Below are 19066 nucleotides of genomic sequence, written 5' to 3' on the forward strand. Positions count from 1 at the left end.
GGATAGTGAAAAATGTGTGGATGAGTTCACATGCAGTGTAGATCTATGACTCAAAATGTAAAATGTTCCTGTTGTTGTCTAGTTGTAAGCCAGTGAATTATTTTCCTCTCTTTTGTTTCCTTTCATGATGAAGGGTCTCAGCCTGAATCTTTTACTTAGATGCTGCCTGGCCTGCTGAGTTTCTCCAGTGTTTTCTGTGTGTTGCTTGAATTTACTTTTTGTTTCTTCTCCTTGAGGGACAAGAGTGCTGGAAACCATGACACATGATTGTGCAGAAGACAACACAGATTTTAACCGTTTGAACCAGAGATGAAGCTGAGAGTGACCACTACAGAATTCAAGCCCAAGACAGCAGGTGCCGACTGCATTCAGTACTCCTCAGGTTAGTACCTCTGCATCCCTTCCACCTCACTGTGTTAGCTCAATTACCACTCCCATTCCCCTCCACAAACTGACTGAGTCATGGAGACAGTGTGAAACCACCGCTCTTGTCTGAGGACCATTTCCATCCCGTCCATCCTGGGGTCAGAGGGTTCACCCTTCCAATGATAAAATTGTTTTTACATTGCAGTCCAGTATAGGTCTGTAGTCTAGTGTAGCTTTCTCTGTGTTTTTTTTTATTACGTAGTTCAGTCTAGTTTTTTTACTGTGTCATGTAACACCATGGTCCTGAAAAATGCTGTCTCATTTTTACTATGCACTGTACCAGCAGTTATGGTCGAAATGACAATAAAAGTTGACTTGATTTGACTTGTATCTATTTTCAAAAGTTGCCATTTCTGTGTGCTGATGGGTGTTTGTAATCCCAACCAGTTCTGCCTGAAATTGTTTGGTCTGATTGTTTCTTGGTGAAATTTGATGATGGGTTCCCCCGGTTGGACCTTCATGTCCAGTCATCCTGTCCCTGCTCTGGCTCCAAGCTCAGTTGGCATTGATCGGAGTTACTGTGCTGGCACTGGAGAGGGCCCAGTCCATATGGTCAATTCTGGCCAACGACAGCTGGGGATCTACCCTGACACTGAGTCATTTTGTGTGATTAGCAAAAGCTGCAGTTCTTTACTTCCATTATGATCAAAACAAAAGCTGTTACCTCACACTGATGTCATTACGTCTGATACTCTCTCTCAGAGTGAACACAACAACTCATTGATGGTGTTTGTGAATTGTGTAGAACAGTTTCCATTGTGAACAATGTCTCATCTGTCACCCATTACATTACATTACAGAGCACCCGCATCCTCTCACACCCCCCCTACGTTTTTTTGAAAGCAAATGTGCCAGTTGTTTTATGTTCAAAAGAACTTATTTTGTGTTGTCAAATGCTCTGGTTGTGTTTGCTGACCATTCAAACATGCGATTATAGGAACTAAATTAGGGGAGCGATCATAACTTCAACAACTCGTGGAACGAAAAAGTGATAGAAATTCACCAAAACAAAAAAAACACTTGCAGTATTTTTTTTTTGGGGGTGGGTTCAGTGGAAAGTTCATAATAGCAGCGACTTTTGATTTCAAGGGGGTCGCACCAGCTGCAGAGATGTAGTGGCTGGGAAAGTCAGTGGTCGACAACCTGAACTGGTATTCAATGGGGTTAATAATCAGCCCACGATCGCTGAAGAGTTTGAAAAGTAAGTGGAGATGTGATAAGTGCTCGGTTTTGGATGCACTGGTGACAGGTACAGTACTGTGAAAAGGACTTAGACACACGTATCTGTAGCAAGGGTGACTCAGACGCTTGCTCAGTACTGTTTATTATGTTTTCCAGTTACAACTTAATACCACTTAATTCTCCTGAGTTGGTACAAAGCTAAGCACTCTTATTTCTGATTCCCAACCACCTCCTATTTGAGTGAATTTACAGTATTATGCAATAGTTTCAGGCACCCTTGCAACATATAATTGCCTTTTGCACAGTGCTGTGTGTCATCCAGGGAAACAAAAATAAAATCTCTCAGTGTTTTAACACAGTTCATGAGTTGCTGGGAAGTCCATACTGCATTTTCCAGCCCAAACGGCTGCACAGAATATCAAACGGGCCAAATAGGGTTATAACAGCAGCTTTGGGACGATCCTGAGAGCACCCAGGCACCAATCTACAAGCATGGGCATAGACCGTCGAGCCAGTTGTGGAAATGTTTAGCTCGACCACATGCTTTGTGACTGTGGTGGTAAATGTGGGTTTGTGAGGTTTGGGAATTTGCCAAGCGGACGAGTGAATTCACATGTTGGTAGTGCATGGCTTAGGTACAGTCCCTGTACCCCCAGGGGAACTTACTGTGAGTACAGTCTAACGACCCAAAGTCCTTTGCGTCCAGAAGCAGGCATTTCTTTAGATATACTACCAGTCTTTGGCAGACAAGCAATCTGTGCCGAGTGGAAATCTAACAACTGTAGGAGGGCAAAGTCCCGTGTGTAGTATCGTCCACTAAAGCAGAGCGCCAGGCATCGTGTCCCAAACGTCCCGATCCTGCTGCCATTGGAGTCCTCCAGTGAGGGTCTGTCACTCTCTGAACTTATCATCACTGACAGCACACTCACTCGAGTGGCCGTGACACAGGATATGTCACTCTGAAAGTGTGTCCATAATGAACAGTGGACAACCCTGGCAACTGGAGTTCATGGTGCTCGGAGACCTCTGATCTCCCGATGTGCAAGCACTGCCAAAGCTGCACGGTGACTGGCACTGCTTGGTGTTCATGCCGAAGCGTGTGCGGTAAAACCAGAGAGCCGACATTGTCCGGTTCGGAGCCGCAGGCCTGAGTCCACTGGAGGCTCTGCTGACAGGGTTTATTGAGACAGGGAAAAAGAGGAGCAACGATGTACCTCTGTGTGGATGAGTGTAGACGATTGGCCAATTTACACAACTCCTTCTAGTACGTCACGGGTGGATTAGTGAGGACTGTGCAAAACTCAACAGGCATTCATTGTCTTAAGAGGTGTTTAAAAATAAAACAAGGCTGGTGGTTGCCCAGGAGAGGTAACATGTGTGGTCCATATTATCTTAAGGCTTAGCTTCACCCAGTCTGATCAAGGAGAGCAACTGTTTGGTGTGCTCAGACTCAGGCGGTCCAAAACTCTGACAGTGAATTTTCAAAGGGACATACTGTATTTCTCAGGTACAGGAGGGTCTCTAGTCGACTTGGTATTGCCCAAGGTGATTTATTGCAGCAGGAATGGAGTTTCCACTTGTGAAAACAACACGGTAGCATGCTGCTCCCTAATCTCCGGCAGCTTCAGAGCGACTGCGTTGGTCGACACGTCATTGAGTAACTCTAGAAATGTCCTAAAGTGTAAGGGTCACCAATGTAGGGTTTTCTGAAAGTAGTTTTATGTCCGAAACAAAAACCGAAGCCCTTTATTTCCATTATGAACAAAGCAAAAGTTTGAGACTGATATCATTACATCAGAACACAACTACTTAATGACCGTGTTTGTGAATTACATTGAACAGTTTCCAGTGCTTGGGTCTAGTATATCTCAGGCAGTGATGACACTCTGCTTTCGAGCCCACAGCCTCCATGTTATATATGACCCTGAAGAGAACAAAAATCCTTGCTGGGAGGTTTGCAAGTGTTGTTGGGGAGTGTTTAAATTAATTTGGCAGAGGGATGGGGACTGGAATGATGCGGATTAGGGTGGGGCAATTGGTATAGAAGTGGATGCATTGTGTAGTGAGACTGAGGAAGGACAGGCAGATAATAGGGCAAAGCTGCAGAGGTGAATTGCAACATACAGGTAGAGGCAAAATTGAAAATGATGAGTACAGGACTGAAGTTTTTACATTTGAATGCATGCAGTATACAGAATAAGGTATTTCATCTTGTAGCACAGTTAGAGATTGGCAGGAATGTCATTATCGACATCATTGAGTTCATTGCTTAAAGATCATAGTTGGGAGCTTAACATCCCAGAATACAGATTGTGTTGAAAGGATAGGCAGAGGGAGTGGGGAGGCATTGATGTTAAAAATGAAATCCAATCCTTAGGAACAGAAGTTGCAGAAACTTTGAGGGGGGGATGTAGGGTTCGGTGGTAGAATTAAGAAACTGCCAGGTCTCTGATAGGATTATATACAGGCTCCCAATCAGTAGTCAAATGTGGGATATAAATTGCAATGGGAGATACAGAAAGCATGTAATAAGAGCAATGTTACTACCGTGATGGGAGATTTCCATATGCAGGTAGATTGGGAAAATCAAGTTCATGCTGGATCCTTAGAGGGAATGACCAAGCAAAGGATACTCACAGGGGTCGGGTCTCTGGCACAGAGTCTGACTCTATGACTGAGAAGGGAAGGGGTGTGTTGAGGGAAGCTGTGTTAATATAGGATTTGTGAGTTAGGGGAAGTGAAAGGAGGTTCTGTGGACTGGATCGAGATTCCTGGAAGGTATATTGCCTCCCGGGTGCTAGGGTCTGGCCTATCTTTGGTCGAGTGGACAGCATTCAGAATCAGAATTAGGTTCAATATCACTGGCATGTTGTGTGTCATGAAATCTGTTGTTTATGCGGAAACACACAGAATCATAAAAACTGTCAATTACAATAAGTATATTTTTATAAAATGGTTAAATTAGTTAAGTGGTGCAAAAAAAGTTGTCACCTAGTGCTCAGTGAATGGTAGATTAATGAGGATTGTGGTAGAACAAAGGGATCTGGCTTTGCAGATGATACAAAGATAGATGGAAGGACAGGTAGTTGAGAGCAAGCAAGGTGTGTGCAGAAATACTCGGACAGATTGGGAGAAAAGGCAATGAAGTAGTAGATGGAATATACTGTAGGGAAGTGGCTGGTCACACACTTTGGTAGAAGAAATTAATATGTAGTCTATTTTCTACATGGGGAGAAAATTTTAAAAATCAGAGGGGTAAAGGTCCTTGGAAGCACTTCTACAGGATTCCGTAATGGTTAACTTGAGAGTTGAGTGGATTGTCACGAAGGCAACTGCAATGTTGGCATTCATTACAAATGGACTAGAATATAAAAGGAAAGATGTATGCTGAGGCTTTGTATGGCATTGGTCAGACCGAATTTGGAGTATTCTGAGCAGTTTTGGGCCGCTTTGAGAAAATATGTGCTGGCATTGGAGAGTTTCCAGTGAAGTTTCTCAAAAAGGATTCCAGCAATGAAAAGGTTAACATATGAGGCGTTTTAATGGCCATGGAAAAATAACAGTGGATTTCACTGAAACCTGTTGAATATTGAAAGGTCTAGATAGAATGTGAAAAGGATATTTTGTATACTTTCTGATCTAGGGCCAGAGGGCATGGCTTCGGAATAGAGGGCATCCATTTAGAGCAGCGATAAGGAGGATTTTCTTCAGTAACAGGATGGTGATCTTCTTCAGTAACTGCGGAATTCATTGCCACCGATGGCTGTGGGACCATGTAATAGAGTATATTTTAAATGGAAGTTGATAGGTTCTTGGTTAGTCGTGGCATGAAAAGTTACAGGGAGAAGGCAGCAGAATGTGGTTGAGAGGGATACTCAATCAGCCATGTTGGAATAATAGATCAGACTCAGGGTGCTGAGTCACTGAATTCTGCTCCTGAGTCTTCGGGTCTCATGGTCTAATTGATGAAGACATTAGTGAGGCCTCACCTGGAATATTGTATTCAGTTTTGCTCACTTTGATAGAGGAAAATACTGCTCAGCTGGAAAGAGTGCTGAGGAGATTTGTGAGACAGTTATTAGCACTTGTGAGACCAACTTATGGAGAGAGGTTGGACATTTTCAGAGGGCACAGGGTTAGGGTAAAAAAAAAGATTTAATAAGGACTGAGGGGAAAATTATTCACACAACAGACACTCAGACAGGTACATGTATAGGAAAGGTTCAGAGGGATACAGGACAAATCTAGGCACATGGGATTGGCTCAGAATGGGATCCCCCCGCAATCCCTCCCCATCCATTATCCTGCTCCCCCCAGGTTATCCAAACCAGCTGACGCAATTTGCTCAAAGATAATGTTGTCATCAACAGGTCCATCCAAACCCAGTTCCATGATTGGCCTGGGGAGATTGATATCACCAACTGATCCCTCCAGACTGGTCTCTTGATTGGCTCCAGGACAATAACAACACTGATGGCCAAGCACTTGGCTGTGATGGATTCCACCAATGCACCTATTGACTCCTGGACTTTCTCCGTGGTGATCGACTCCTCTTCCTCTCTCAGCTATCGCTGTTTCTCCAGCAACAGCATCGTCAATTGTCTGCAGTGGACTGCCATCGTCCATTGGCCCACCACCATCATCGTCACCCAGTGTTTTCAGTGATTGTTCCACATGAGGAACCCCAGTGGGTGACTTCACCGGGTACATCGTTGGACTACAGCACAACAACTTCATATGGCATCACATTTGGGAACTTCACAGATCCAGTGGACAGTGATTGACGACGGAACATCAACTATGATTGGCTTGATGACTAAACTCAGCTCTGTCTCAGCCAATCACCTGACCAAACAGCTCAGATCGACCCGGACTGATTTTTTTGTTGTACTATCAGTGGCTGACCATTCCCAGAGCACCTCTCAGTGGCTCCACCAGTGACACCAGACTTTTGGCCCCCAGCCTCACCCTACCCTTCCTCCTCACAACTCCCTTCCCTCCCGCAGGTTCACCCTGCCCCATGTCTTGGCCGTCCTCATTGTGACTGCCTGGTTCCTCCAGTGAGGGAACACCTCCCTCCTCCTCCCCGACCCATATCCCACCCTCCCTTTCATCCCTCCCCCACACATGTCTCCCCTCCCTCTCTCCCCTCAACATTTCCTTCCACCTCCATCCCCCACCTCTTCCTCTTCCCTCTCCTATACACATACCCCTCCCTCCCTCCCATTTCCTCCCTCCCCCTCCTACACACTTCCTCATCTCCCTCCCCACCTTCCCCTCTAGGACCTTGTCAGGGAGCCCTCCCTTCATCCTCCTCTTGCCCATTCCTCCACACTCCCCTTCCCTCTACCCCTCTCCCAACCCCTCCCCCTCCCTCCCCATCCCCTCCTCTAACCCTTTCCTTCCTCCTCCTCCCCTTCCCCTACACTCCTCCACTCCCTCCCAATTCCTCCCCCTACCCATCTCTCACCCCTTCCCCTCCCCTCCCTCACTCTCCCCTTCCCTTCCCATCCTCCTCCTTCCTCTCCCTCTCTCTCCATCCCTCCTGCCTCTGCTCTTCCCTCATCTCAATTCCCTTTGCCCAACCTCTCGCCTTCCTTCCCACCCTTACCCTCCATCCCCTCAACTGTATGTTTTTTTATTTTGTGTGTGTGAGAGAGACCTACCCTCCCCACTTCACCCTCCTCCCTCCATCTCCACCACATTCCATGCACACACCACTCCCCCCACACTCCACAATCCACACAAACCCCACCCCTCCCACACTCCACAATCCACACACACACCACCCCCCCACACTCCACAATCCACACACACCACTCCCCCCACACTCCACAATCCACACACATCCCCCCCACACTCCACAATCCACACACACACACCCCCACACTCCACAATCCACACACGCACCCCCCACACTCCACAATCCACACACACACACCCCCACACTCCACAATCCACACACGCACCCCCCACACTCCACAATCCACACACACACACCCCCACACTCCACAATCCACACACGCACCACCTCCCACCCCCCCCTCCCCCCACACTCCACAATCCACACACGCACTGCTCCGCACACACTCCATAACCCACATGCAGAATCTGGAACCCCAGCTCACACACAATCCCCACACGCTCCACACTCTCCTATTTACACTGCAACCCTGGTGTGCACTTCAATCGCCACACTGCACTCCCCCGTGTTCACCGAAACCCCCACACGTACCACAACCCTCATCGCTCTGCACACCTCACACCAACTGGAGACACCTTTCCCATTGTCCCTCCTTCTTACCCCCTCCCTCCTACCCATTCCCCCTGTCCCCACCGCTGTCACCTTTTCCCTCCCCTCCTCTTCTTCCCCTCTTCCCTCCAACTCCCTCCCCTCTACCCCTCCCCACACTGTCACCACAATCCACTCCTCTCCTTTTCACCATCTCCCCACCCCTCTGATTCCTCCCCACCCCTCCACCTTCCCCTCTCTCTCACACGCCTGCAATCGCACATACAGCTGGGGTGATGGATGGAGGGGCAGAGTGGGTGGAAGAGGGGTAGTGAGGAGGAGAGGGAAGGAAGGAAAGGGAAGGAGAGATGGTTCAGTGGGAGGGAGGAGGAGGGGAGGGAAGGGGAGAGGGAGGGAGCAGGAAGAGAGGGGAGGGAGAGTGAAGAGAGATGGAAGGGGAAGGGGAGTGTTGAGAGGAGATTTGGAGGGGTTGGGGAGGGTTTAGAGGGACAGAGGTGTTAGGGTAGGGGCGTGAGGTGGATGAGGAGGGAATGAATGGGAAACAGAAGCGGTGGGGGACGTGAGGAGAGGAAGGAGAGGGACGGTGGAGGTAGAGGGACACAGAGGAAAAAGAGGGAGGGGGAGGGAAAGGTAACATTGAGGGGATTTGAAGGAAGGAGAGGGGGAGGGAACGGGAAGTGGAAGGTTGAAGGGATGGGAAAGATGGGGGATGGGAAACAGATTGAGCAGAATGGGAGGAGAGGGGAAGGGGTAGGTTGAGGGGGAGGGTGGGTGAAGCAACAGGAGAGGAAGGGATAGGTTGAGGGGGTGGGTGGGTGTGGGAACAGGAGGGGAGGGCAAGTGGGACTGAGTAGGGGGATGGTAGGAGTGGGAAGGGGAAGAAGAGGGTGGGGTAAAGGGCAGGAGCGTTGCAGTGGAGGTGGAGTGAGGAGGACGAAGGAATGGAAGAGAGGAAGTGGAGAGTTGAGGGGAGATAGAGGGGAAGGGTAGGTGGAAGGTTGAGAGAGGGAATGGAGGGGGAGGGGAGGGAGGCAGAGGGGAAGGCGGAAGGGGTGGAGGGGATGGAGTAGGAATGAGAAGGGGAGGGTTGAGGGTAAGGGAGGGGCAGGGGAATGTGGTGGTGAGGGGGTAGGGGAAGGAATTGGGACGGATGGAGGAGGGGAGGGTGAGGGGATGGGGTGGGGGAGGGGAGGGGAAGGGGAGGTGGAAGGGGATGGGGGTTGCGGAGGGGGAGTGGAGGGTAGAGGGAAGGGGAGTGAGGAGGAGTGGGTGGGAGGAAGATGAAGGGAGGGTTCCCTCATGAGGTCCCAGACAATCCCCCCATACCCCCCCACCCAACACCATCCCCCTCTGAAATTGGCCCCATTCCCTGCCCCGGGCTGGGGGTGAACGCTGAGCTGCTGAACCGGCAAGAAAATGAATCATTTGATAGAATATATCTACATACTTGAAAAATAAATTTATTTTGAAATTCAACTTTGAAATCTGCTGTTTGTAAAATATGTACTGATGAGAAATGATCTCAATTAATGTCTGACAGTGGAAAACATTGGTGTTCAGTCCCAGTGCCCCTTGCAAGACAAGAACCCTCACCTCAGTCTGTCCCTTCTTTCCAGCTTGACCCATCTCTCTCTGAAGTTTCCTCTCCGCCCTGTCTAATCAAGCACATATCAACTTTCATTTTCAATATAGCCAATGATTTGGCTTCTGAGCAATGAATTGCCACAGATTCACCACTTTCTGGGTAAAGAAATTCCTCCTCATCTCTATAAATGCATGCCCTCTGTTATGAAACACATTTCACACATTATCATGTTTCCCCTCAGCTCCTTAGAAAAAAAACCCAAGTTTGTTTGACCTCTCTTTAAACAGTAACTTATGCCTTTAATCCAGACTGCATCCCTGTGAACCTCTTCTGCACCCTCTGCAATGTATCACTGTTACAATCGATTAACGGGAATGACAAATTTATCCGAGACGAGCTCTCCAACATTCATTGGAATGGGACAATAGCCAGGATTACAGCAGAGCAGCGATGACTAGAGATTTGGGGGGCAATTTAGAAGGTGGAGGGCACATGCGTCTTGAAGATGAAGTATCTAAAGGGAGATGAGGCAACCTTGGCTGACAAGGGAAGTCAGAGACAGCATAGAATCAAAAAGGAGGGCATACAGTAGTAGCAGAAAAGAGAGGGAAGCTGAAGGATTAGGAAGCTTTACAAACCAATAAAAGCCATCGAGAAACAATGAGAGAAAAGATGAAATATGAAGTAAGCTAGCCAATAATATTAAAGAATGTGCCGAAAGCTTTTCTTCCCGATGTATAAAGAGTAAAATCAAGGCAGAGTGGACTTTCGAGTGCTGGAAATGACACTGGAGAGGTAGTAATGGGAAAAAGGGAATGGTGAATAAACTGAATAAGAATTTTGCCAGCGAGGGGGAGAAGTGTAACTCCGTCTCTCCGTGCTAAGAAAGGTTTAGTCTGCGGCTTCCCTTTCTACACTTCATGTCAAGTTAAGTTCTGTCTGCCTCCTGCTTTCCTGCACTCCCTGCTGTTTGCCATTCAACGCTCACACCCAAGTCTGCATCCTATCTCAATCTCCGTGCCTGTGTCCTGCGTTTGGGTTTGCCTCATTTGTTGCAACAAGGTGAAGCCTCACCAGTGCCTTATAAAGCCTCTGCATCACATCACTGCTCTTGTTTTCTAGCCTCTCGAAATCAGTGCTCACATTACATTTGTCCTCCTCACCACACACTCAAGCTGCAAGTTAACTTACTGCTTGTTCTGAAAGAACTCCAATGTCTCTTTGCCTCTCAGATTTTTGGATTTTCTCCACGTTTAGAAAATAGTCTGCACATTTATTTCTTCGACCAAAGTGCATGGCAATGCATTTTCCAGCATTGTATTTGATTTGCCTATTTCTTCCCCATTCTCCTAATCTGTCTAAGTCCTTCTGCAGCCTTCCTGTTTCCTCAACACAACCTGCCCCTTCACCAATTTTTGTGTTATCTGCAACTTGGCAGCACAGCCATCTATTCCATCATCTAAATTAGATGTACAGGATTAAAAGAAAATGCCCTAACAGCGATCTCTGAGGAATACCCATTGTCTCTGGCAACAAACCAGAAAAGGATCCTTTTATTCCCACTCGCCGCCTCCTACCAATCAGTGAATGCTCTAACCATGCCAATAACTTTCCTGTAATACCATGGTCTCTTAACTTGGTAAGCAGCCTCTTTAGTAGTATCTTGTCAAAGGCCTTCTGAATGTCCAAATATACAAGATCTGCTACATCCCCTTTATCTATGCTCCATGTAATCTCCTCAAAGAATTCCAACTGGTTCATCAAGCAAAATTTTCAGTTAAGGAAACCTTGCTAACTTAGTCCTATCTTGTTCTTGTGCCACATGTACTCCATAAACTCATCCTTAGCAACTGAATCCAGAATATTCCCAAACATTGAGGTCAGGCTAACTGGTCAAAATGTTCCTTTCTGCTGCCTCCCTTCTTTCTTAAAAAGCGGAGTGACATTTGCTATTTTTCAGTCCAAACATGCCAGAGCCCAATGTTTTTTGAAAGATCATTACTAATGGCTCCACAATTTCTACTGCTACCTTTTTCAGTACCCTATAGTGCAGTTTATCCAGTCCAGGTCACTTATACACCTTCAGTTCTTATAGTTTTTTGAGCACCTTCTCCTTGGAATAGTAACTGCACTCACTTCTCTTCCCTCACACCCTTCAGTACTGGATCACTGCTAGTGTCTTCTACAATGAAGACTGATGCAAATACTCATTTAGTTCATCTGCCATCTCCTTGTACTCCATTATTATTTCTTAGGTCTCATTTTCTTGTGGTCCTTATATCCACACTCATCTCTCTTATTTTTTATATGTTTGAAAAAGCTTTTTTCTATCCACCTTGAAACATTCACAAAATGCTGGAGAAACCCTTTTGGGATGAGACCCTTCGCAGGATCTGCTGAAGGATCATCGGCCAAAATGCCAACTGTACATTTTCCATAGATGCTGCCTGGCCTGCTGAGTTCCTTCAGCATTTTGTGTGTGTTGCTCGGATGTCTGACAACTGCAGATTTTCTCTTGTGTCTATCCACCTTAATATTATTTACTAGTTTGCCTTTATGTTTCAACTTTTTCCTCCTAATGAATCTTTTAGTTGCTTTCTATAGGTTTTTAAAAGCTTTGCAATCCTCTGCCTTACCACTAATTTTTGCTTTGTTGAATGCCCTCACTTTTGCTTTTACATTAGTTATAACTTCCCACGTCAGCCATGGTTGTGCTATTTTACCATTTGAATATTTCTTAGTTTCTGGAAGACATCTATCCTGCACCTTCCTGTTTGCCCCAGAAACTCTAGGCATTGCTTCTCCACTGTCATCCCTGCTAGCATTTCCTTACAATTTACTTTGACCAGCTCCTCTGTCATACCACTGTAATTTCCTTTTCCCCACTGAAACACTCCTATGTCAGTCTTTACTTTCTCCTTGACAAATTTCAAGGTGATTTCAATCATATTGTGATCACTGTCTTCTAACTAAGTGTTCCTTTATCTTAAGCTCCCCAATCACCTCTAGTTCATTATGCAACAGCAAATCCAATATAGCTGATCCCGCAGTAGGCTAAATGACAAGCTGCTCCAAAAAGCCATCTCATAGGCATTCAACAAATTCACTTTCCTGAGATCCATTACCAACCTAATTTTCCCAATCTATCTGCATGTTAAAATCTCCCATGACTATCATAACATTGGCGTTTTGACATGCCTTTTCTGTTTCCTGTTGTAATCTGTAGTGCACATCACAGCTACGTGGCTTCATACGTGGCTTGAAAAATGGTGCAAGGGGGAAGGATTCAAATTTCTGGGGCATTGGAACCAGTTCTGGGGGAGGTGGGACCGGTATAAATAGGACGGTCTGCACCTGGGCTGGACTGGAACCAATGTCCCAGGGGGAGCGTTTGCTACTGCTGTTCAGGAGACTTTAAACTAATGTGGCAGGGGGATGGGAACAAGTGCAGAGAGACAGAGGGGTGTAAAATGAGGGTAGAAGTAAAAAGCAGTAAGGTGAAAAGTAAAAGTGGCAGGCAGGCAAATGCAGGGCAAAAAGCAAAAAGAGCCACTTTTCAGCATAATTGTATAAGGGCTAAGAGTGTTGTAAAAACAATCCTGAAGGCTTTGTGTGTCAATGCGAGGAGCATTCGTAACAAGGTGGATGAATTGAATGTGCAGATAGTTATTAATGAATATGATATAGTTGGGATCACAGAGACATGGCTCCAGGGTGACCAAGGATGGGAGCTCAACATCCAGGGATATTCAATATTCAGGAGGGATAGACAGGAGAGAAAAGGAGGTGGGGTAGCATTGCTGGTTAGAGAGGAAATTAACGCAATAGAAAGGAAGGACATTAGCTTGGAGTGTTACGAACCCCGTAACTGGGTATCTTACCAGCAAAGATAGGAGTATCCGTTGAAGTTTGATGATACTATTTTTAACAGTATTTGTTAGTAAAAATACACAAAAATAATATCAATGCAAATATACAGATAATATACGACATCAATACTAAACCTAAAAGTGCGGGTATAATAATAATCAATAAGAAATAAGCTCTATCGTTGTCTAGGGGATAATGAATTGTCCGATGGAAAGATAAAGTTCAGTTCAGTTCATGCAGGCTGCGGTAGTTGCTGATCACTGTGTTGCAATTGTTGGAGAGAGAGAGGGAGAGACAGAGTAACAGCTATTGACTTGCCGACTTTCCTTTTACGATCTTGTTCTGTCTCTGTCCTTTAGCTAGACCGTTCCGTGGAGGACTCATCACCCAGGCAAGGGCGGACACACACACAAGCCCCCACCAGTCTCGTAGCGTCTCTCCTGGTGCGTCTGAGGGGTGTTTCCCCAGACCCTACTTTTATCCCCACTCAAGGGGTTTCAGGTGTCAGTCAGGTTGGGATGATGCAATCCCTCAACCAGACCACTCTGGTTGCCCCCTGAGGGGTTTCAACGAATAGAACAGTACGCAATACACAACTCCTTCTCCAAGAGACAATAGCAGTAATCTCTCTCTTTGTCAATAGGAGACATTCCAACCTGTGCTGTGCCCCTCTGTCTTAAATTTGTATGAGCTGTTTATCTCTCTGATTTCCTTGGTATCTGGCCTGAAATAATAGCGATTTTGCAATTCTCAAAAGGGGGGGGGGGTCAACTTTGCACCCTTCTGCCCATCAGAGTTGCTCCTCATTCGTAACAAAGGTAAGAAGGCAGCTATATTCCATTACGAGTTTGAAGCAATTTGGTTTGTCATCTAAAACACTTAAAATCTTCTACAGATGTAATTTGGAGAGCATTCTGACAGGCTGCATCACTGTCTAGTATCCTGCTTACCAAGGACTTTTCATGGCCCCTTCTAGCTCTCCTGATGTCATTCTTAACCCCACTTCCTGGCAACCTTGTAATTTTCTAGAGCTCTAACAGTAGCTAGTTTCTTGAACCTTCCGTAAGCTTTTCTTCTTAACTAGATTTTCTATGTCCTTTTGTACACCATGGTTCTTTAACCCTACCATAATTTCCCTTCCTCAATGGAACATACCTATGCAAAACACCATGCATATGTTCCCTGAACATTTGCCACAATTCTACTGTGCATTTTCTTGAGAACATCTGTTCCCAATTTATGCTCCCAAGTTTCTGCCTAATAGTGTCATATTTCACCCTACCCCAATTAAATGTTTTCCCAAATTGTCTGCGCTTGTCCCTCTCCAGCACTTTGTTAATTGAGAAAGTGTTCTGATCACTACCTCCAAAATGCTCTCCCACTGAGAGATCTGACACCTCACCAGGTTCATTTCCCATAACAGATCAAGTACAGCATCTCCTCTAGTTGGCTTATCTACATATTGCATCAGGAAACCTTCCTGAACATACCTAACAAACTCCACCCCATCTAGACCCCTTGATCTGTAGAGATGCCAGTCAATATTAGGAAAGTTAAAATCACCCATCACAACACCTCTGTTATTACTTGACCTTGTCAGCTGAGTGTACTTCCTGCAGATGTAGTCATCAGGGAGACTGTTAGATACCCTGAAATCTCAATCTCACAGGAGGTGAATTTTACTGTATGAACTACCATCCAGCCTACAATTGTTATGTCTCTCACTTCTCAAACTTTAGGTTAAGGAATAAACAGCACATTCATGTAAATGAGGTGAGTCTCGGTTTTGAAGTGCATTCTGTGTTGATTTATTCTTAGCTGTACTGATTGTAGAAATGTTTTAATTGGCATAAACACTCCATTGGGAATGGATCCTGTTCTGTTTTTCAATTGAGCATTTTGTGTGTATGAGTTGATGCCATCTAGAAATGAACAAAGTTTCCTCTGATAAGAAAATATTCATACAATAAAACTTACAGTCCTTAATATCATGGCACGTTGGTGAAAAGTGAAAAAAAAATTAGAAGGTTTATGACAAGCTTTCTAATGTATCCCAATGGCAAGATTGAAACCCGTGCAAAAACTAAACAGTTTGGAGAAGGTGCAGTAGAGTCAGTCAAAGATGTTTCCTCACAGTGTGAGAGTGAAAAATGCACAAACAGGAAACATTCTAAAATGGATATAGCACGTGGTATTATATTCTGCTTTCTTCTTCATTAATGGTCCTTCGGCCTGAGCTTTCTGGTGTTTGTCTGAGATTACAGAACATGGACACAGAATATAGAAGCATACAACACAGGTACAGGCCATTCAGCCCACTATGATGTGCCAAACCAGCCAATAAGCAAATCAAAAACACCCAAAAACTAATCCCTCCTACCATGTCCAATTCCCTCCCTCTTCCATATATCCATGTGTCTATCCAAATGACTCCTAAAAGCCTCTAATGTATGTGCCTCTACCATCATACCAGCAGGGCATTCCAGGCATCCACCACTCTCTGAGTAAAAAGAAATTACCCCTCACATCACCATTGAACTTACCCCCTCTCACCTTCATACATTCTCTCTGGTATTAGACATTTCTACCCTGGGAAATAGATACCTTCTATCCACTCTATCTGTACATCCCATAATCTTGTAAACTCCTATCATTTCCCCCTAGCTTCTGATGCTCCAGATAGAAAAAAATACAAGTTTATCCAGCCTCTCATGGTAGCTAGCTATAAACCAGACAGCATCCTGGCAAAGTTCTTCTCAATGTTTCCAAATCATCAACATCTTTCCTATAGTGGGATGACCAGAACTGTACACAATACTCCAGATGTGGCCCAACCAGAGTTTTATAAATTTCCAACATAACCTTCTGTCTTTTGAACTCACTGCCTCAACTAATAATAAAAAAAATTCCAAAAGCTTCTCAACCACTTTATTGACTTGTATAGCCATTTTCAATCAGCTATGAACTTGGATCCCATGATCTCCCTGCGCAGCAACACTGTTAAGAGTCTTGCTCTGAACTGTGTACTGTCTCCTCGCATTTGCCCTATCATGATGCAACACCTTACATTTATCTGGGTTAAGCTCCACCTGCCATTTCTCAGCCCATATCTGCAACTGGTCTATATTGTGCTGTATTCTTTGCCAGTATTCTACACAATCCACAACTCTAACAATCTTGCTATCATCCACACATTTACTAACCTATCCACCTAGATTTTCATTCAGGTCATCTATATACATTACAAACAGAAGACGTACCAGCACAGATCCTTGTGGAACTCCACTAATTACAGACCTCCAGTTCAAATGCCCCTTCAGCCACTACCCTCTGTTTTCAATGTACATGCCAGTTCATAATCCAAACAGCCAATTCGCCGTGGATCCTATTCATATTAATATTCCGCATTAACCTCATGAGGGACTTTGTCGGATATTTTACTAAACCATGTAGACAACATCCACTGCCCTAGCCTATAAATCTCTCTTGTCACCTTGTCAAAAGTTTAATCAAGTTAGTAAGGCACACACTGCCACACACAAAGCCATTCTGGCTCTCCCTAATTAGGCCATGGGTTTCCAAATGCTCATATATCCTATCCTTAGGAATTTTCTCCAGCAATTTCTCTACAACTGACATGAGGCTCACTGGTTTATAGTTCCCAGGATATTCCCTTGCTTCCTTCTCAAAAGGCTACATGAGTCACCTGGATCAGAGGAACTGCACTCTAGGGTACTGAAAGAGGTCATGGCAGAGATTGTGTTGGCAATAGTAATGATCTTTCAAAAATCATTGGACTCTGGCATGGTGCCAGATGACTATCAAGTTGCAAAGGTCACTCCACTCTTTAAGAAAGGAGGAAGGCAACAGAAAGGAAATTATAGACTGGTTAGCCTGACCTCAGTGGTTGGAAAAATGTTGCAGTCAATTGTTAAGGACAAGGTTATGGAATACTTGGTGACGTAGGGCAAGATAGGACAAAGTAAGCATGGTTTCCTTAAGGGGAAACCTAGCCTGATGAACCTGTTGGAATTCTTTGAGGACATTGCAACTAGGATAGATAAAGGGGATGTAGTGAATGTTGTATATTTGGATTTTCAAAAGGCCTTTGACAAGGTGCCACACATGAGGCTGCTTACCAATTTTAGAGTTCCTGATATTACAAGAAAGTTGCTGGCATGGTTCGAGCATTGGCTGATTGGTAGGAGGCAGTGAGTGGGTATAAAAGGATCCTTTGCTGGGTGGCTGCCAGTGACTAGTGGTGTTCCGCAAGGGCCGGTGTTGGGATCGCTTCTTTTTATGCTGTATATAAATGATTTAGATGATGGAATAGATGGCTTTGTTGCCAAGTTTGCAGATAATATGAAGATTGGTGGAGGGGCTGGTAATGTTGAGGAAACAGGTAGGCTGTTGAAGAGCTTAGACAGAGTAGGAGAATGGGTAAAAAATCAGCAAATGAATTATAATGTTGAAAAATATATGATCGTGCACTTTGGTAGAATAAATGGATGTGCAGACTATTTTCTAAATGTGGAGAAAATCCAAAAATTTGAGATGCAAGGCGACTTGGGAATCCTTGTGAAGAACACCTAAAGGTTAACTTGCAGGTAGGGTCAGTTGTGAGGAAGACAAATGCAATGTTAATATTCATTTCAAGAGATCTAGAATACAAGAGCAGGAATGTTGAGACACTGATGAGGCTTCACCTTGAGTATAGTGAACAGTTTTGGGCTCCTCATCAAAGAAAAGATATGCTGGCATTGGAGAGGGTTCAGAGGAGGTTCACAAGGTCGATTCCAGGAATGAAAGGGTTATCATATGAGGAATGTTTGATAGCTCTGAGTCTGTACTCACTGGAATTTAGAAGGATGAGGGGAGATCTCATTGAAACTTTTCAAATGTTGAAAGGCCTAGACAGAGTAGATGTGGAGAGGATGTTTCCTATGGTGGGGGAGCTTCAGGATAGAAGATCGTCCATTTATAACAGAGATGCAGAGACAATTCTCTAGCCAGAGGTTGGTGAATTTGTGGAATTTATTACCACAGGCAGCTGTGGAGGCCAGGTTGATGGTTGTATTTAAGGCACAGTTTGATAGGTTCTTGATTGAACATGCATCAAAGGTTACAGGGAAGTCCAGAGAATGGAACTGAAGAGGGGAAAAAAGGATTAGCCATGATTGAATGGCAGAGCAGACTTGATGGGCCAAATGGCTTAATTCTGCTCCTATATCTTATGGTCAAATGGTAAAATAGTAGAACATTAGCCACTTGCCAGTTCTTCGGAACCTTGCCTGAGGCTAGAGAGGACATAGCGATACCGGTCAAGGGTCCAGCAATCTCATCTCTTCCCTCCTTCAATAACTTGGGTAAATCCCATCCGGCCCTAGGGACCTATCCACCTTAATAATCATTAGGAAACCCAACAGTTCCTCCTCCTTGACCTGTAAGTGCCCCAATGTATCTATACACTTGTCACTGATCTCCTGGTCCTCTGTGTCCTTTTCCTTGGTCGGTACTGAAACAAAGTCATCACCTGTCTGGACATCCAAGTTTCTCTTATCTTTCTATCCCTGTCCTTCCTTCTAAGAGGAACATACCTTTTTTGTACTCTGTGCAATTGATCCTTAAACACCCTCCACATGTCTGATGTGGACTTGCCAGAAAAAATAGTGTTCCTAATTAATTTTTCTTAGTTTCTGCCTAATGCCCTCATAATTTTCTCTACTCTAATGTAAAACTCTCCCAAGGTG

The sequence above is a fragment of the Hemitrygon akajei genome, chromosome 2 (assembly GCF_048418815.1).
Source record: "Hemitrygon akajei chromosome 2, sHemAka1.3, whole genome shotgun sequence".
Taxonomy (NCBI): Eukaryota; Metazoa; Chordata; class Chondrichthyes; order Myliobatiformes; family Dasyatidae; genus Hemitrygon; species Hemitrygon akajei.